This window comes from Hylobates moloch, unplaced genomic scaffold (assembly GCF_009828535.3).
Source record: "Hylobates moloch isolate HMO894 unplaced genomic scaffold, HMol_V3 SCAFFOLD_3, whole genome shotgun sequence".
NCBI classification, from domain to species: domain Eukaryota; kingdom Metazoa; phylum Chordata; class Mammalia; order Primates; family Hylobatidae; genus Hylobates; species Hylobates moloch.
The window spans coordinates 28885637-28903194 of record NW_026652278.1 but is presented as its reverse complement, the minus strand read 5'-3'; the positions used below and the strand labels follow the sequence as shown (position 1 = coordinate 28903194).

The window sequence follows — 17558 nt, the reverse complement described above, 5'->3', positions numbered from 1 at the left end:
CAGTCATTTCTTGATTGGTGAAATGGGGACAATCCTATTTGCTCCCTTTATGTCATAGTTAAAAAAATGAGATGGTGCACATGGAAGCATTTTGAAAAGAATAGGGGGCGATATGAACTCAAGTTGTTAGTTTACCTCACCTCTCCTTCATTCCTTAAGGAGCTAGAGTCCCTTTGACAACAGATTTGAGACCAGATGCAGCTCTTGCCTTCTTCTGCCTTCTCAGTACAAATGAACACTTCCATTAACACGCATACCATGGTAGTGAGAACCCCAAGATTCTTATTCCAGGCATGGAATAAGAATAAACTGATGTACAATTTATTTCAAGTCACATCTGGTATAATAAAATTCTCAGATGGGAGTGTAATTTGGATGTTTTAACAAAACATTTGCCCCAGGTCGTGACCTGTATTGATTGCTCTGCCTTACTCTTTTCAGATCATGTGAAGTGTTTAGAGAGCACCTACTATATGCCTAGTGAGGCAGCATGTGCAAAAAATCTATGTGGTGCAGACTGGACACCAAAGAAAACTTACAGTTTTGTGTGTGGTAAACATATGTTGGACAGATATTGCAGAGAACAGTGTGAGATAGCATAAGACATGTGCTAATTGGGGCATGCTTAGGAAATAACTTGAACATAATCAAGACCACAGTGAATGAAAGTTAATGAAATTGTTAAAAAATTCTGGCTGTTTTTATTATCTGCAACAAAATCTACTAGCACAATAAGAAATAGATGTCGTACTCTATCACCAAACCTGGGTCACTTGACAAGGAGTGTCCTGAGCTTTGAGGTCAAATAGATTACCTGTTGTTCTGACAATTGTTCAGAATTCTGCCATGTCAGTGTGGTGTATAAATTTCTTATGGAGAACTCTGTTTTACCGTGTGTTTCTACTTGTTTTATTTTCTTTATAGGAAGATAAAGAATATGCTATTTCATCATAGTACTATGATATTCCAACTTTTTAGTTGTATTATTATTAGATATTCTAATTTGTACTGATTTCTTTCTTTCTAGGCCTGTTTCCCTTCTGTCATCTTGAGATTTCTATTTATTTTACTCTTGGATTAGTGCCTCTGTTTTTTGGATCCCATTCCTCTGTTGTGGGCTGCTTTTCATTTTTCTATGGCATATCCTCAAGTAGTCTTTTTTCAGAGAATGCATGGGAATGTCTTGGTTTATACCTTTTGTCCTGATAGAATATGAATGGATGTATTTTGACTCTCAAAAGATCCAGGCTTAGATGATGAATCATATGGTCACCCAGTGCTTGGGAGATATTAATCCTTTAAAAATTTTTAATTTAAAAAATTTTTTGTGGGTACATAGTAGGTGTATATATTTATGGGGTACGTGAGATGTTTTGGTACAGATATGCATTGCATAATAATCACATCATGGAAGATAGGATATCTGTCCATTCAAGCACTTATCATTTGTGTTACCAATAATCCAGATTATACTCTTTTAGTTATTTTAAAATGTACAATTAAATTATTATTGACTCTAGTCACCCTTTTGTGCTATCAAATACTAGGCCTTATTCATTCATTTTATTTTTTGTACCCATTGATAATCCCCACCTACCCCTCTCCCCCACTACCCTTCCTGCCTCTGGTAATCGTTCTTCTACTCTGTGTCCATGGGTTCAGTTGTTTTCATTTTTAGACCCCACAAAGAAGTGAGAACATGCCATGTGTGTCTTTTGGTGCCTGGCTTATTTCACTTAACATAATGACCTCTACTTCCATCCATGTTTTTGCAAATGACTGAATCTCATTCATTTTATGACTGAATAGTACTCCATTGTGTATATGTACCACATTTTCTTTATCCATTCGTCTATTGATGGACAGTTAGGTTGCTTGCAAATCTTGGCTATTGTGAATAGTGCTGCAGCAAACATGGGAGTGCAGATATCTCTTTGATATATTGATTTCCTCTTTTGAGTATATACCCAGCAGCGAGATTGCTGGATTGGATGATAGCTCTATTTTTAGTTTTTTGAGAAACCTCCAAACTGTTCTCCATAGTAGTTGCACTAATTTACATTCCCACCAACAGTGTACAAGGGTTCCCTTTTCTCCATGTCCTCACCAGCATTTGTTATTGCCTGTCTTTTGGCTATAAGCCATTTTAACTGGGGTGAAATGATATGTTATTGTAGTTTTGATTTGCATTTCTCTGATGATCAGGAGATCTACTTTTAAGAAAGATTCTTGGCATGTCTAAAATTTTGTTTTGCTCTCACATTGGCTTGGTGGTTCCTCTGGACATAGAAATCTAGGGTCAAAAAAAGTTTTTCTTGGATTTGGGAAGTACTTAGGTTACTTGATGATTTTATATCACGTGCTATTTGGTATTATATGTGTCTCCCCTTTTACTCATGGACTGATGATGGTGGGAAAAGGAGGTACATAACATAAGATACCTGTGACTTTGTTCAAATTAGTGATGTGCAACCCTTGAGGAAGCCTGATGCATTAAAACTGGATTTACGCAAAATCGGTAGTATAAGGTGGGAGATTAAACACTTTGCAGAGCCATTTGCTATTGACACTCGTTATCCAAATACCTTCAGTGTAAAACTCAACCAAAAGAAGTAGTTTTAGGCAGGGTGCGGTGGCTCATGCCTGTAATCCCAGCACTTTGGGAGACCAAGGCAGGCAGATTACCTGAGGTCGGGAGTTTGAGACCAGCCTGGCCAACATGGTGAAACCTTGTCTCTAGTAAAAATTCAAAAATTAGTCAGGTGTGGTGGCACACACCTGTAGTTCCAGCTACTTGGGAGGCTGAGGCAGGAGAATCACTTGAACCGGGGAGGCAGAGGTTGCAGTGAGCAGAGATCACATCACTGCACTCCAGCTTGGGTAACAGAGCTCTGTCTCAAAAAAAAAAAAAAAAAAAAAAAAAAGGAGTAGTTTTATTTATTTAATTTTAGCTTCAGGGGTACATGTGAAGGTTTGTTATGTAGGTACACTCATTTCATGGGGGCTTGTTGTACAGATTATTTTGTCATCCAGGTATTTAAGCCTAGTACTGAATAGTTATTTTTTCTGCTCCTACCATCCTCCACTCTCAAATAGCCCCCAGTGTCTGTTGTTCTGTCCTTTGTGTTCATGAGTTCTCATCATTTAGCTCCCACTTGTAAGTGAGGACATGTGGTATTTGGTTTCTTTTTATTTAAAAAAATTTAAAATCATTTTTAAAAACCACAGCAATAGCCAATTAATATGGTTTGGAACTGTGTTCTTGCCCAAATCTCATGTTAAATTGTAATCCTCATTGTTGGAGGTGGGGCATGGTGGGAGGTGATTGGATCATGGAGACAAATTTCTCATGAATGGTTTAGCACCATCCTCTTGGTACTGTCCTTGTGACAGTGAGTGAGTTCTCATAAGATCTGGTTGGTTAAAAGTGTGCAGTGCCTCCCGCCTTGCTCCTGCTCCTGCCGTGTAAGACATCTGCTCCCCCTTTGCCTTCTGCCATGATTGGAAGTTTCCTGAGGTCTCCCCAGAAGCAGAAGCCAATGTGTTTCCTGTACAGCCTGCAGAACCATGAGCCAATTAAACTTCTTTTATTAAATATAAAATGCACAGTCCTAGATATTTCTTTATAGCAATGTGAGAATGGACTAACACATCAATATTCAATACATATTTGTGGAGTCCCCTCTATGTGCCAGGTGCTGCTGGATTCTGAGTCTGTAATGTTGAGCAGCGCTCTGATTGAGAGGTACATGACAACACTAGGGACATTTAACTTAGGAAGGGCAGAGAGGGAGATGCAGATGAGTGGAGATTGCAAAGATGTGCGGGGTAGATTAGGTTCAGAGGAGAGGGCATAGTGTTCTGGGCATATGGCTTCTGTGGCAGGGAGGAGCAAGGTATTTGAAGGGGAAAGGAAGGACATTGTGGCTGGAGCAGAGGGGCTGGGGGATGGTGAGAGATGAGATGAAGCTAGACAGGCAGGCATGGGCAGGACTAAGCAAGGGTTTAGTTCCTTATCCCAACAGCAAAGGGATGGCCTGGCATGGTGGCTTATGCGTGCAATTCTAGCACTTTGAGAGGCTGAGGAAGGCAGATCCCCTGAGCCCAGGAGTTTGAGAGGCAACATGGAGAAACTCTGTCTCTACAAAAAATACACACACAAACAAAATTAGCTGGGCATGGTGGCATGCACCTGTGGTCCCAGCTACTCAGGTGGCTGAGGCTGAGGTGGGAGGATCACTTGAGCCCAGGAGGTTGAGGCTGCAGTGAGCTGCGATCATGCCACTGCACTCTAACCTGGATGACAGAGTGAGACCTTGTCAAAAAAAAAAAAAAAAAAAGAAGAAAAAGAAAAAAAGTAAAGAGGTGAGCCATGAAAAGGTTTATAGTAGGAGAGTGATAAAATGATAAAATTAAACGTACATTAAAAAATCACTCTGATCACCCTGTGGGTTAGAGGGAAAAAAGGATGAATGCTGAGAGGATGTAGCTGAAGAGGATGATGGCTTGGATGGTGGCAGTGGGGGTAGATAAGAAGGAGTCCACTGAAGAAATATTTGGCAGATGTAGTTGATTGTGTCGTTAGCTCCAATTTTTCGCTTCTCTTTATAACTCCCTTTGTGTGGGACCTTTGCAGTGCCCTCTCTCTGAATGGGACCTTCTTCCCCATCTTCTAACTTTTTGTTTGGCCTTGTGACTTGCTTTGGCCAATAGAGAGTTCAAAGTGATAGTGTGCCAGTTCTAAGCTTAGTTATCAAGAAGAATGTGTGTTTCTACCTGTTTTCTTGTGCCTTCGGGGTGGCCATGAGAAAAACATGACCTATTGGTCTCAGGAGGAGGATGAGAGACAACTAGTACATAGCCATTTCCAGCCAAGCCCACGCTAGATCGGCCCAGCCCAGCTAGAACCACCTAGCTGAGCCCAGTTATGATCAGCCAACCCCGAGCTGCTCTGAATATTTCTGAGAATAAAGTGATTGATTGTTGTGAGAATAAGTGATTGAGATTTAGGTGGTTTATTTTGCAGCATTTTTGCAGCAGGCAAAATCAATAGAACTTGAGAGATTGGATGTAGCAAATTTGTGGGAACAGAATTACAGTATAAAGTGAGGTTCACCTGTATTTCGAGGTCATTAACCTGCTACATACATGCTCAGGGATGGACTTAGGAGTGTTTTTTTTTTGGTGGTTGCCTGCCCCTTGCCTCTCTTTACAATTCATGGTTTCTTTTTCGGGAGCTGAATGTGGTAGGCCAGATTTATAGTCCAAAAGAACTAATTGTCTACTCTTTTTCCTTCTCACTCTCCTTCTGGCAGGCTAATCAGATTCCAGCAGAGCCTGAGAGCTGAGTAATCCTCAGTTCCCTCAATAGGGGCCTTCAGACCCTAACATTTAGTGTATTCTTGTTGGAGTTGAAATCAGTTTTAGCTCTAACTGTGAAGATGGAATTTCACTTGAAGGGGTGAGAAATACAGGGCCAAGGATTTTCTTGGTTTTGACTGATTACTTAAAATATATTAGTTCTAATAAAATATTTAGCTTTTAAACAACAAATTTAATATAGGGAATTGTATTTTATTTGTTAATGGAAGTTGCAGGGAGATTGGTAGGAGTTGTGCTAAAGTGCACTGTTGTGATTTTGCAAAGTATAGTAATTACTGTAATATTTTGTTGAATTATTAATATCTACTATGCCTACAGGAACATAAGCTTCTGCAGTCGAATTCATTTTAAAATTGCCTTTCTCCCTTCTGGTTTTGTTTTGTGTTTTCTTTCTTGTGCACTTACTAATTTTTAAAGAAATGGGGTAGGGCAGTGTTAATTATATTGTATGAAACACTGTTGTCACATGCTAACTGAATATATGCTTCTTCCAAACCTGTTTGCAGTGGCAGATTGAGGGATGCTGAAAGAATCATGTCTGGGGAGAAAGGGCTCATCCGTGTGTTTTTTTCAGGAGCTGAGATGAGGAGAGAAAAATAGCAGAGAGGTCACATGTATGCAGATGAGTATTATGTCTGCATGCTTCTAAGCAGAGCTGGTCCAACCTGTAGATGAAATTGGTAGGTGTTTAGGCATATGTGATGAAACAGCACAAGTCTCCTTTTTTATTTTGAGATGGAGTTTGCTCTTGTTGCTCAGGCTGGAGTATACAATGGCATGATCTTGGCTGACTTGGCTCTGTTTGTATTTGTATTTTTAGTACAGGCAACATTTCATCATGTTGGCCGTGGTGGTCTCAAACTCCTGACTTCAGGTGATCCACCCACCTTGGCCTCCCAAAGTGATGGGATTACAGGTGTGAGCCACAGCGCCTGACCTCAAGTCCCCTTTCTTAATTGCCTTGAGAGTGATTACTTAGTGTCTGTTATGTGCTCAAATGAGATTATTGTGGATGATGACGATGATGATGATAGCTTACGGTTGTTACCTGAGTGGGCTCATGCTGCAATAGGACTCTGGATGGAGTGCAGGGTTATACATAAGCATGTTTTTTTGTTTGTTTGTTTGTTTGGTTGTGGCTAAACCGAAATTAGAGGACTAGTCTTCACATGAATATCTGCCAGCTTTATGAAATGGTGTAAGTCAATCAACATCTGAGACTCAAGTTTCCTCATCTGTTTAATAGTTGCAAGGATCAAAATGAAATCATGTCTTTGAAAGGGCATTATAAACTATAAATGTACAGATATTTTTAAGGAAATATTGTAATTAAATTGTAGAAGGAGTTGCTCATACTCTTGTTGTGATTTTGAAGGGGAGCAAGGAGGACTTTTTTGCTTGATTTTATTTTTTCCTTTCCAGAATCTTCACAATTAGAGGACCATTCTTCATGTTGAACATTGTTCCCTCTAAGGTCCTCTTAAAATATAAATAATTCAGAGACAATATTTAGAGCTGGAGAGAACACATAATGACCTAACTACATCTTTTTTCTGACATAGAAAATGTGGGCAAGAGAGATTGTATAGTGTCCAAATTCATCTAGATAGTAGAAACGCCTGCATTAATGTCCAGTTCTCTGACTTTTAGTCCAGTGCTCTTTCTGTAACACTCTGATGCCCATTAGTATTCCATTAAGTTTTTAGTCCAGAGAATTTCCCCCCAGAATGTAGCCTTGGGAAGAATAAATAAATAGATGACTAGTGGGAAGACATCAGGTTTGGGATCCCTTTAGGTAGAAGAGTAGTGCTTGGGTCGGAAGGACCTGATCTTGAATCTTAGCTCCATCCCTGACTAAGTAGCTGTGACCTGGGCAAATTACTTTTCTGAGACGTATTTCTCTCCTTTATAAAATCAGGATATAATCCTATTTTGCCTGGTCTTTGTGAGGATTTAGTGAGTTTAAAGTGCTTGCCAAGGTGCCTGCCCTGTGGTAGAAGATACTCTAAAATGAGCAGGAAATGGTTATTGTTAGATAAGAGGTCCTGGAGATTAGCTTGATCTCCCTCACAGTTGGTCTGCCTTCTGCCAGCCATTCTTTCACCCCCCTGCGAGGGTGTGTGTTTTTTAAGAGGAGAGGAAGCTGCACCCTCCAACATTGCTGGTTCCCTTCCCCAGGATGGGGGAGGGAGGACTTTGTGAAAGGCCCCTGCAGAGATGCCTGCACAGTGGGGGACACTCCTGCACTGGCCAGAGGATGAGCTGGGACTTAGCAATAGCCCTTCCTATATCTTTTTTCTCAGATAGCAGCAGCTCCAGCCCGATTTAAATTTCCTTTAAAGGAGCTGAGGATGATAGGAGGGTGGAGATGTGCATCTTCAAAGAATGGCAGGTGACTCTAAAAATGAGACAAATCAAAGCACCTGCATCTATAGCTGCACATTGCTGTGTCTTAGGTGGCTCTGCTTCTTATTTTAAGTTACTAAGGTGGCTTCCTGAAAAGTGGGTTTCAGTTTTTTAACTGAGAGTTTATTATTCTGCTTCTAACTGTCCATCTTGCCTATCTGTGAGCTGGGTAGGACCTATTGTTTCTAGTGAACTTACAGCAAGTAAAGCATGGCCACCTATGGGTTAACATTTAGATAGAGGAGGAACTTCCAGGGACAGAAGAAAATAGGAAACACCCCAGAGTCTGAGTCCCTTCTCAGGTATGGGGGCTGGGTCAGCCTTTACCTGAAATAAAACAAGAGCAAGGGATGCAGGGAAGTGAGCTCCTGTGGCCCTCACCCTCCCCTCTACCCAGCACCCTCCACTTTCCTAGGTCTTTCTGACTTAGGGAAAATGGTCTAATACTGGTCCTTTATGTCTTAGCTTTTTTTTTCTGAGCCCTTCACATTTTAAATCTGATATCCTAATGGTGAATGAGTTGGGGATGGTATGGGAAGGTGTTTTAGGGATGGTGACTCTTGAAATCAGAGCCTGTGCTATTTGCCTAATTTTTCCAATTTTTAGGGCTGGCATCAGGGAGAGGTAGGCCAGTCCAGACATCTTTCTGGTCCAGAGACGCCTATTTCCTGTCTGACTTATGCCTGAGCCTCAAAAAGCTCCCATGAGAGGAGAACCATGGGCTCTGGCCAAAGACTGGGTCTTCTCTCTGTGTTGGTCAAATACTTACAATGATGGATTTTTCTTGGTTTAAGCAGAGGGGCAATTGGGGAGAGCTTTGCTCTGTACCTTTTTTTCCTCTTTAAATTTTATTTATTTGTTTAAAATACATATGACATAAAATTTGCCATTTGAATCATTTTTACTGCTACAACTCAGAGCATTAATTACATTCACCTTGTTATGCAACTATCACCACTATAGTTCTAAAACCTTTTCATTGTCCAAACAGAAACTCTGGAACCACTTAAACAACAACTTCCTCTTGCTCTGTTCTTCACACAATTAAATTCTCTTCTTCAGCATCTGAGCAAATCTGGGGATTTCTAGTTTATTCCTCTCTTCTGCCTTCTCCTGTCCCATCTCTAACCATTTTCTTTTCTTTCTTCCCAGAACAGGGGCCCATGGAGTTGGGAATGAGGACGAGTCTTGTAATATTCAGGGATAAGAAATAGGGGAGTATTTTTCATCTCCCCCTTGACAGCTATGTTATTTATTTATAAAGATAATCATACCTGCTCTCACCCAGAGAAAGATATGTGTCTTGCTCCACCACCCTAACTTGTTCTCCTGAAGCAGGGATGGGTAATGCCAAATTATCTGCTCTTTGACCATCATGGGCCTCCTAGCAATCAGTGACATACCTCAACAGGCAAGCTGCCCTTGTCCAGTGCAGTCTTGACATTGTGACTTAGTCTTGGCTAAGCCTTTTTAAGAGGAGACTTGCTTGTTCATAGCTGAGATCAAACACACTTCATAGTTGAGTTGTTATTGCCTATATATTTATGAATATCATTGTTATTTAAGGTAGTATGATTTGGGAATATAGATAGATAGATAGATGGATAGATAGATAGATACATATCGTCCTGCAATAAATAGTTTTTAAAATATCTTGAACAAATTCCTAATTGCACTTAAGTACTGTGATTGATGATGAACAAGAAACAGTTCAGATTTGATCTCAGCCTTCTGGGAACTTAAAATCTAAGAGAAGTATGTGTAGGTGGAAGGATGGAAATCCAAATCAATATTGGAATCAAAAGTGAAGCCTCTGGGGATGGGATCCAGCATTTACTGAAGGTCTGCTGTGTGCCGGGTGCCAGACTTGGGTGCTTTATTTGTGTCATTTCATTTTCCCCTCATAACTTTATGAGTTGGAGGTTATTATTATCTCTCTTTAACAGAAAACTGTGATGAAGAGGTTGGATTATCAAGCTCACATGGCTAATAAGCTTCAGAGTGGGTAATGAAATAGAGTAAAATACAGATGTAAGGTAGTTGAGTCTGCTGTATTATTGATGTTGAAATCAGGATATTACAGAGTTTGTGAGTGCGGATAGGCTGAGAGAATCAGAGCAAAAGGGTGGGAGAAGGTGAAGACATCAGTTTTTATTTCATTTTAAAATGACATAATTTTGCAAAAATAATAGACAACAATTAGGATACTCTTACTGTGTGCCAAACACTGAGCTGTAACCTTTGCATTGAGCATCTCATTTAATCTTCATGGTGACTCGATGAAGTTTCTACTATTATGAGCCACATTGTAAAGATGAGTAAATAAAAGCATGGTGGGGCTCAATACCTGACCCAGGTCACAAAGCTGGTGAGTGACAGAGCTGCAAGTCCCACGTGGACCATCTGACTTGAGAGCTCCTCACTTGATGAGTTACAGAGCCCACTTCTCCAATTCATACCAGCAAGGGAAGCAAGACCTCAGCAATACAAGGTTGAACTGCTGACCCCATGAGGGCTAAGATCGGTTTTCAACTCCTGGGCCTTTTTCAATTAGGCTGGCACATTCTTTTCTAGAAGCCTTCATTGAATATTTCTACTTAAGCTCTGGTGTTTCCAGGCAAAGAGCAAGATGAGTAAAGGCTTGGAGCTGAGAAGTAATAGGGTGTTTTTGGGAACTAGGAGAGGCAGGAAGAGATGGGTCCAGATCACAAAGGCATTGCATAGCCCACTGGCAAAGTTGCATGTTATTTTTATAGGCACTGGGAACCCTTAGTAATTTTGAGCAAGGGAAACATGTAATTAGCAATGGCATCAATTGTCCTCAAAACACCACAAAATCCATTCTCCCTACTTCACGGGAGGAAAAAGAAAGGCTCAGAGAGGCTGAGTTTTTGCCTGGAGTCACTCAGCAACTTGTTAGTGGAAGGAGCAGCAGAAGCCCACACTGTCTCTCCTTCCAGCTCTGGGAGCTGCCGGCTGCCTTCCTTTCACTCTGCCTGTTCCCTTCCCCCCTCTTGCCCGCTCCCTCCTGGCACAGTGGAGTCCTCTCCATCATTAGAGCAGCCAGTGGGGTTCTGTTGTAATTAAAGGAAGCCAACAGGGAGAAGCAAAGCAGAGCAAGGGAAAAAAGCAGCCACCAACACCACACAAACTCCCTAACAACTGCTGTCTATCGCCTTTCATGGGCACTTGCTTGCTTTAAATACAGCAGAGGGAAACCCCATAGGATGGTGTGGGAAAGCAGGTTATTAAGTTGCCTTCAGGCTGGCAGAATGGGGATTTACTCCTTTTCTTGTCCTCCCTACCCTGCAGTGCAAAACTGATCAAATATTAAAAGTTGAAAGACACTTCGAAGGCCATTTAGTTCAACTTCTCCTCCAAGGCAGGGCTTCCTCCATTGCTTTCCTCTCTCCGCATAGCATCTCTGATATGTTGTTACGTGGTGGCTCCCTCGCTCCCCAGCTCCCCACATTTTCTGGATCAAAGCTCAGGTAGGGATGGGAAGACATTTTCACTAGCAAAATAGTGGCCACACGAGCCTGTTGTATTTACGGCAATGACTTTAGAAATGTCTAATTAATTCATTTATCCAATTAGCCTCTTGCTCTCTGAAATGCTTTTTCTGGGTTGCTGAGCAACTAGGACAGACTTTGAACACATGCATGCTGCTGCTGAATGAACCAGGAGCTTTTTCCTTCACCCTGGCAGCCCCCCACTCTTTCTTCTTTTATTTTTCTGATGCACAGTAAAGAAGAACATCTCCATCATCCCCCATCCTTCTCGCCTTCCCCCCTACCCCCGGCCTCTCTGAATGTGCATGCTGCCTGCCTTAACACATTTCCAAAGGTAACTTTTATGCCGACCATTTGTCATGGACAAGGAGAATGACAGGATATATGGGCACACAGAGATGCCTTTGTAAAATAATGAAATTATCTGGGCTCAGGCATGACTTGGGAAGAGCTTTGCTGGTTGTTGGGGGAGGCGGGGTGAGGGCTGGCTAAGGGTAGGCTCAGACGCATTGGGGAAGAGGGTGCAGTCTGTCTTGGGGTGACGTTGCATTAAGTGCAGCTTGACTAGGCAGCAGTTCCATCTGTCTTTACAGTGTGTCCTTCATGGGGGAATTGTCAGCCCTCCCCAGTCTGGAGTGCATTGTGAGCAATAAACAGGAGCAGGGCTTAAGGTGAAAATGAAAGGAAAAATATCAACCCAGGAGGGCAGCAAAGTGCCTTGAGGAATTATCCTTGAAGTGTAACACATTTCCCTTTAAGGATGTGAAAATGCCACAGGCTGCTTCACTGAGTTAGAATGTTAGAGATGGACTTTGAGCTCAAACTTCCACCATTCTTCGTTTTTACAGATGAGAAAATTGAAGCTCAGGGAGGATAAACTGTTTGCTCAGTGTCTCACAGCCCTGTCCTGCTTATGTCACCACATTCCTCCTCTTAGATTTCATTAAGGGGTCCTTGTCCATAAAATTAGTCACTTGAGTCATCAAAGCTTACTTTTAAAATTTTGACTTTATTTTGGAGTAGTTGAAGTTGGCAGTGAAGATTTGCAGCACTCAAGGATCTTGGCATCTATCTCCCCATTCACCTTGACATCTGCATATTGCAGATGCTAGGGGCACGTGCTTGGGTCTAGTATTCAAATATGAATGAGGAAGGGTTCCTTGTCTTCAAAGAGCTCCCCAAACCCCTCATGTGGTGGAAGAGATGGACAGTAAAGGAGGAAGGAACTCCTTCTTAGAGACATTAAAGAAGCATTCAGAGAAGAGGAGCTGGGAAATTTGCTGGGCCCAGATCTTACAATGAAGGGGGCTATGGGGATGGGATGGGGGTGGAGGACATTCCTGGTTAAGGGGACAGCATGGGCCCAGTAAGGAGGCATGGGAGATGGTGACATATTTGGGGACTGGAGAGTGGCCTGGGAATAGAGCCTTCCAGCTGTCTGGCTTTTCTCTCATACATGGTGGATGGTTTGGTGCTACCCACACCGACTTCTGGAAGACACTGCCTCTTGCTCTCTGGAATAATAAGAAAGCACAGTTATCTCTATGCATGTGTCAGTATGAAAAAGCATGTCAGGTTTCCTGGATGGAAATGACTTCCCTTTGAAGTTAGTTCATAAATAATGATGAAGGCCATTAAAGTACACATGCACTGCACACATTTAGCTACTGCTGTGGACTGTGCTCACTGGGAGCAGAACCTTCAGGAAAACCAGCTGCCCAGAGAAAAAATGAGGGACTATACAGTCGCTAAAGCACGGGCTCCCAGAGCCTCCTGTAGGACCAAGGGAGACCTTTTATGGAACAGGGTCTATTCCATGGCACTCACAATGGTAGCAATCACTTAGTCACTCTGAAATTCCAAGAGATAGTCAGAGAAAAAAAGTGGCCTGTGACAATGATTGCCCTGACCAAGCCTTTCCAAGGCAGCAGATGCTTTACTTCCAAGCATTGCCCATCGTGATCAAGTTCTTCCTCCAGCAGTGCAGCCACATTTCCCTGGTGGCGGACATTCCTTTTCCAAGGTTGGGCTTGCTTTTAGAGGGCCCAGAGATGGCAAACAGCATTGTGCAGTGCTCCTTAGTATAAACTCTCCTCCAGGAATGTTCTTAACAAGGTGGTTTTAGTTTCTCTAGGAATTAAGCTGGGGCTGGCTGTTATTTTTCTGGTGAGACTTGTTACTCTAAAATGCATATGGGGCCGAAATCACAATAGCCTGTCTTTGGAGCAATCAGACGCACATGGCAATCTAAGGCTCTGGTAAGGAAGAGTCCATGGGTTCTTATTCAATAAATATTTGATACATTGGGCTTTGATGGATGTAGACACTGTCTGCTTGGGTTTTCCTAGACCAAGAGGTGACGTCTCCGGTGGTCACTGCCTCTTGTTTGTTCCTTTGATTTCCTTTGGCCAAAAACAATTCTTGTCTTGGTGAGATCTATTAAATCTGTTCTTTTCCAAAATGGGGCTGGTAGTGCATGGTGGACAGAACTGGAACTTTCCCTCTGGTCATTCCTTGCCATCCCCTGGGTGATTTGGTTTCCCATTTTCTGGGATGTGCTGATAGGGCTTGTTTCCCGCCCCCTCTTATATAAGGAGGCCGGGTGCATCTAGTGCCAGATTTTATTCAACCCTGTAACAATCCCCCCTTTATGACATCACTGCTCATCACCATGGAAACGTTTCCTCCGAGTCACAGAGACTGGATTGTGGCATCATAGCATCAGGCAGGAGGAGGAGAAGAGGAAAGGGGAGAGGATTGAAACTGCCTGGAGGGATGAAATGCCAATAAAATAGGATGCAGTCACAGAAATAGGATTTTTCTGTCTGGATCCTTGAATGGAGAATCTAACCATGGGCCGCAGGAATAAACCTCATCTAGCATAAGGAGGAAGAGCTTTTGTGGAATGTAGACCTGGGACCTTTTGTTCCTATGCAGTATTTCTTCAGGGAAATGGAATAATTTTAATGAGAGCTATCCTGTATTTTGTTTTATTTTAGAGACAGGGTCTTGCTCTGTTGCCCAGACTGGAGTTCAGTGATGTGATCATAGCTCACTGTAACCTCAAACTCCTGGGTTCAAGTGATCCTCCTGCCTCAGTTTCCCTAGTAGCTGGGACTATAGGTGCATGCCTCCATACCCAACTTTTTTAAAATTTTTTATAGAGATGGGGTCTCACTGTGTTTCTCAGGCTGGTCTATCCTGTATTTTATATGCATTTCTTATTTGATACTCACAAAGTCTCTTTGGACTATTGGATCAGAGAGGTTAAATAACCTGCCTAAGGTAACATGGCTAGAAAATGGCAGAGCTGAAAATTATTAGGGGCATAAGATATAAACTGTGTTCTCATGCAGCTTGGCATTGGGAGAGAGAGAGAGAGAGGAGAGAAGAGAGACAGTATGTTGGAGACAATTATCAAGTTAATAACATATACATAGTTAAAATTGTGGTAGATGTCATGAAGAGAACAGACGATGCTTTCAGTGAGGAGATACTGGAGTGTGCATAGGAGCTACTTATGTTTGTATGTTATTAAATTTGGGACAAGGCTCTGAACCTAGTTTATATGGACTTAGACATGCAAGGCACTGTGCTCACATATGTACTTACTTTCCTGAGCTCACCTGCTGGGCCCCACAACCAATACCCTTCTCCTCAGCTGCTTTTCTCTGCCTATGCGCCATCATCCTCCTTCTCCATTTGTCTTCTCCCTTCTCCTGAGATCGTCCTGCCTGCTCTCCTCTCTTGATCCTGTTTCTTCCTACTGATCTCTGATCTTCTCTTTCTCTAGACTATAAACTCCTCAAGAGAGAGAAAATTGTTCCCCTGTTTTATATCTTGGTTTACCCAAGGATCAGGCTCCAGCCTGATCTAGGTCTGCTTCTATGGTCTGCAAGAAATAAATGAGCAATGTCCCTTTTTAAAGAAAAAAAATGGCTACATTTTTCACAGTTAAAAAATATTGTCTAGTAGACTTTTCTTAACAAACGCTGGCTGATAAATGAATGGACAAGTAACAAGTGAGCATTAAAAGGGAACAAAACCTCAGAGTAAATGGCCAATCCTGTGTTGTTCTACAGCTTGTTTGCCATTGTTGTTTGCACAGGTTCATTCTGATTGTGATTTCAAGTTGTATTCATGTGATTTAGCCACCTTTTCTCTTAATACAACTGGTCCGAGTCTGTAGGATGGTGTCAGCTTAGTGCTTCACAGGGTTCTAAGAGCTGGGGGCACTTTGCCGTGGACCTCCTCTGGGAGCTGCTGTCCTGATGCCCCATCTGGCAATAGATGGACAAAAGGAAGCCTCATACTTTCCATTTGTGTCACCTTGCTGAGCTTTCCTTGATTCATCTGAGTTTCAGGAGTGTTTGTCACTTGGGTTCAAGGCGCCTTCATGGCACTCCTAGGATTTAAAGTGGGCAGGTTGGTCTCAATTTGGTCTCCAGTGTCTGGGCTGCCCGACTCAGATGAGCACCTTACTGGTTGGAGGTCTGCAATTAGACTTTATTGCAACAGCCGCGCGCACGCGTGTGTGTGTGTGTGTGTGCGTGCGCGCACGTGTGTGCATGCACGCACATTAGTAAACCATATTAAGTGCCTTTACTATCCAACCTTGTTCTTTCCAGGGCCTACAGTAACTTGATCTGACTTCTAAGGGGGCCCTTCTGGACCTGCTTTATTGATTCTATCAGAACCATTTATGACGGGCACATCTAGAACTACTAAGTGCCTTTTTTCCCTCTTTTTCTTTGTTAAGTGTTACATGGGGAGTGAATAGTGAATTAATTAAGATCACAGGGTTTGGAGTGAGGGAGACAAGAGTTTGATCCTGGTTTAGCCTCTTACTAGCTATATGGTCTTGAGTAAGTTACTTATATTCCCTACATTTAAATGTCTTCATTTACAAAATAGGCATGAATATATATTAGTACCTACTTCATAATGTTGATATTCAGATTCAGTGAGATACACTTGTATTGTCTTACCATGATGTCTGTCTCATCAAAGTTAACTATGATTAAGTGGGCCAAATGTACCATTTGCATATTTTCCCCCAAAATTATGCAAACACTTTTTGAACTCAGCATAAAACTTGAACTATAGTACAGATCATACCTAGACTTTCTCAAGTTTGAATTAGAAGGGTCAGAATAATTGGCATTTTAATTGTTCACCATTTACAGGCACCATAGGTGAAGGGAGTCTAGTTGGAACTAATTCCTGAGAGTTTTATCAGATATTAGAGATATTTTCCCCAAGTGTGATTCTGACATTAGGACTGTTAAAGCAAATTAAACAGGTGTAGTCCCCTCCCTCTGAGAGCAAAGAGTTATCTTCCAGCGGGGAAGTTCAGTTGGACATGTGTCTGTGTTGATGTGCACATACACTTCAGCAGAGAGAAGTGTTAAGAACGAGCACTGCCACTCAAAAGTGGCTCTGTGACTTTAGGAAGTCAGTTCATCTTTCTGGGCCTCCAAATCTTCAGTATAGAAGGGCAAAGGGTAGTAGCTACTATATGCTTTTTCCCTCCAGCATGTTTATTGATGTGTAATATACATGTACTAGAGTGCACAGGTTTAAAACATTTATTATTTTTATTGTGGCAAAATACACATAACATAAAAGTTTACCATCTTAACCATTTTAAAGTGTATAATTCAGTAGCATTAAGTGAATGTTGTACCAGCGTCACTGCCATTCATCTCCAGAACACTTTTCATCTTGCAAAACAAACTCCGTACCCATTAAATAATTACTCCCCATTCTACCCTACTTCCAGCCCTGATAACCATCATTCTACTTTGTGTCTCTATGAAGCTGCCTACTCTAGCTACCTTAATAAGTGGAATCATATAGCATTTGCCTTTGGAATATTTCACTTAGCATGATGTCCTCAAGGTTCATCCATTTTGTAATATGCGTCAGAATGTCCTCCCTTTTTAAAGCTGAATAATATTCCATTGTATGTATTTACCACGTTTTGTTTGTCCATTTGTCTGTTGGTGAACACTTGGGTTGCTTTCGTATTTCAGCTACTGGGAATAATGTTGCTATGAACATGGGTATACAGTATACCTGTATCTTTTTGAGATTCTGCTTTCACTTCTTTTGGGGAAATGCCCATAAGTGGAATTGCTATATTATATTGTAATTCTACATTTAGTTTTTCCAGGAACCATCACACTGTTTTCAATAGTAGCTGTACCAATAGAACACAAGTCTTCCAATTTCTCCACGTCCTCACCAACACTTTGT

The 17558-nt window shown here is 41.8% G+C and overlaps 1 protein-coding gene and 1 long non-coding RNA gene across 2 annotated transcripts in view; one reads left to right on the top strand and one right to left on the bottom strand.

Annotated features, from left to right (window-relative positions):
- Nucleotides 1–17558, top strand: part of SORCS3 (sortilin related VPS10 domain containing receptor 3) — a 630771-nt gene that overhangs the window by 11537 nt on the left and 601676 nt on the right. The gene's annotated exons all lie outside the window — the stretch shown is intronic.
- On the bottom strand, nt 12290–14021 carry LOC116483875 (uncharacterized). Its single transcript, XR_004252385.1, has 2 exons — nt 13128–14021; nt 12290–12814 (listed from the first exon to the last, which is right to left on the bottom strand). It is a non-coding gene; the product is annotated as an uncharacterized LOC116483875 (long non-coding RNA).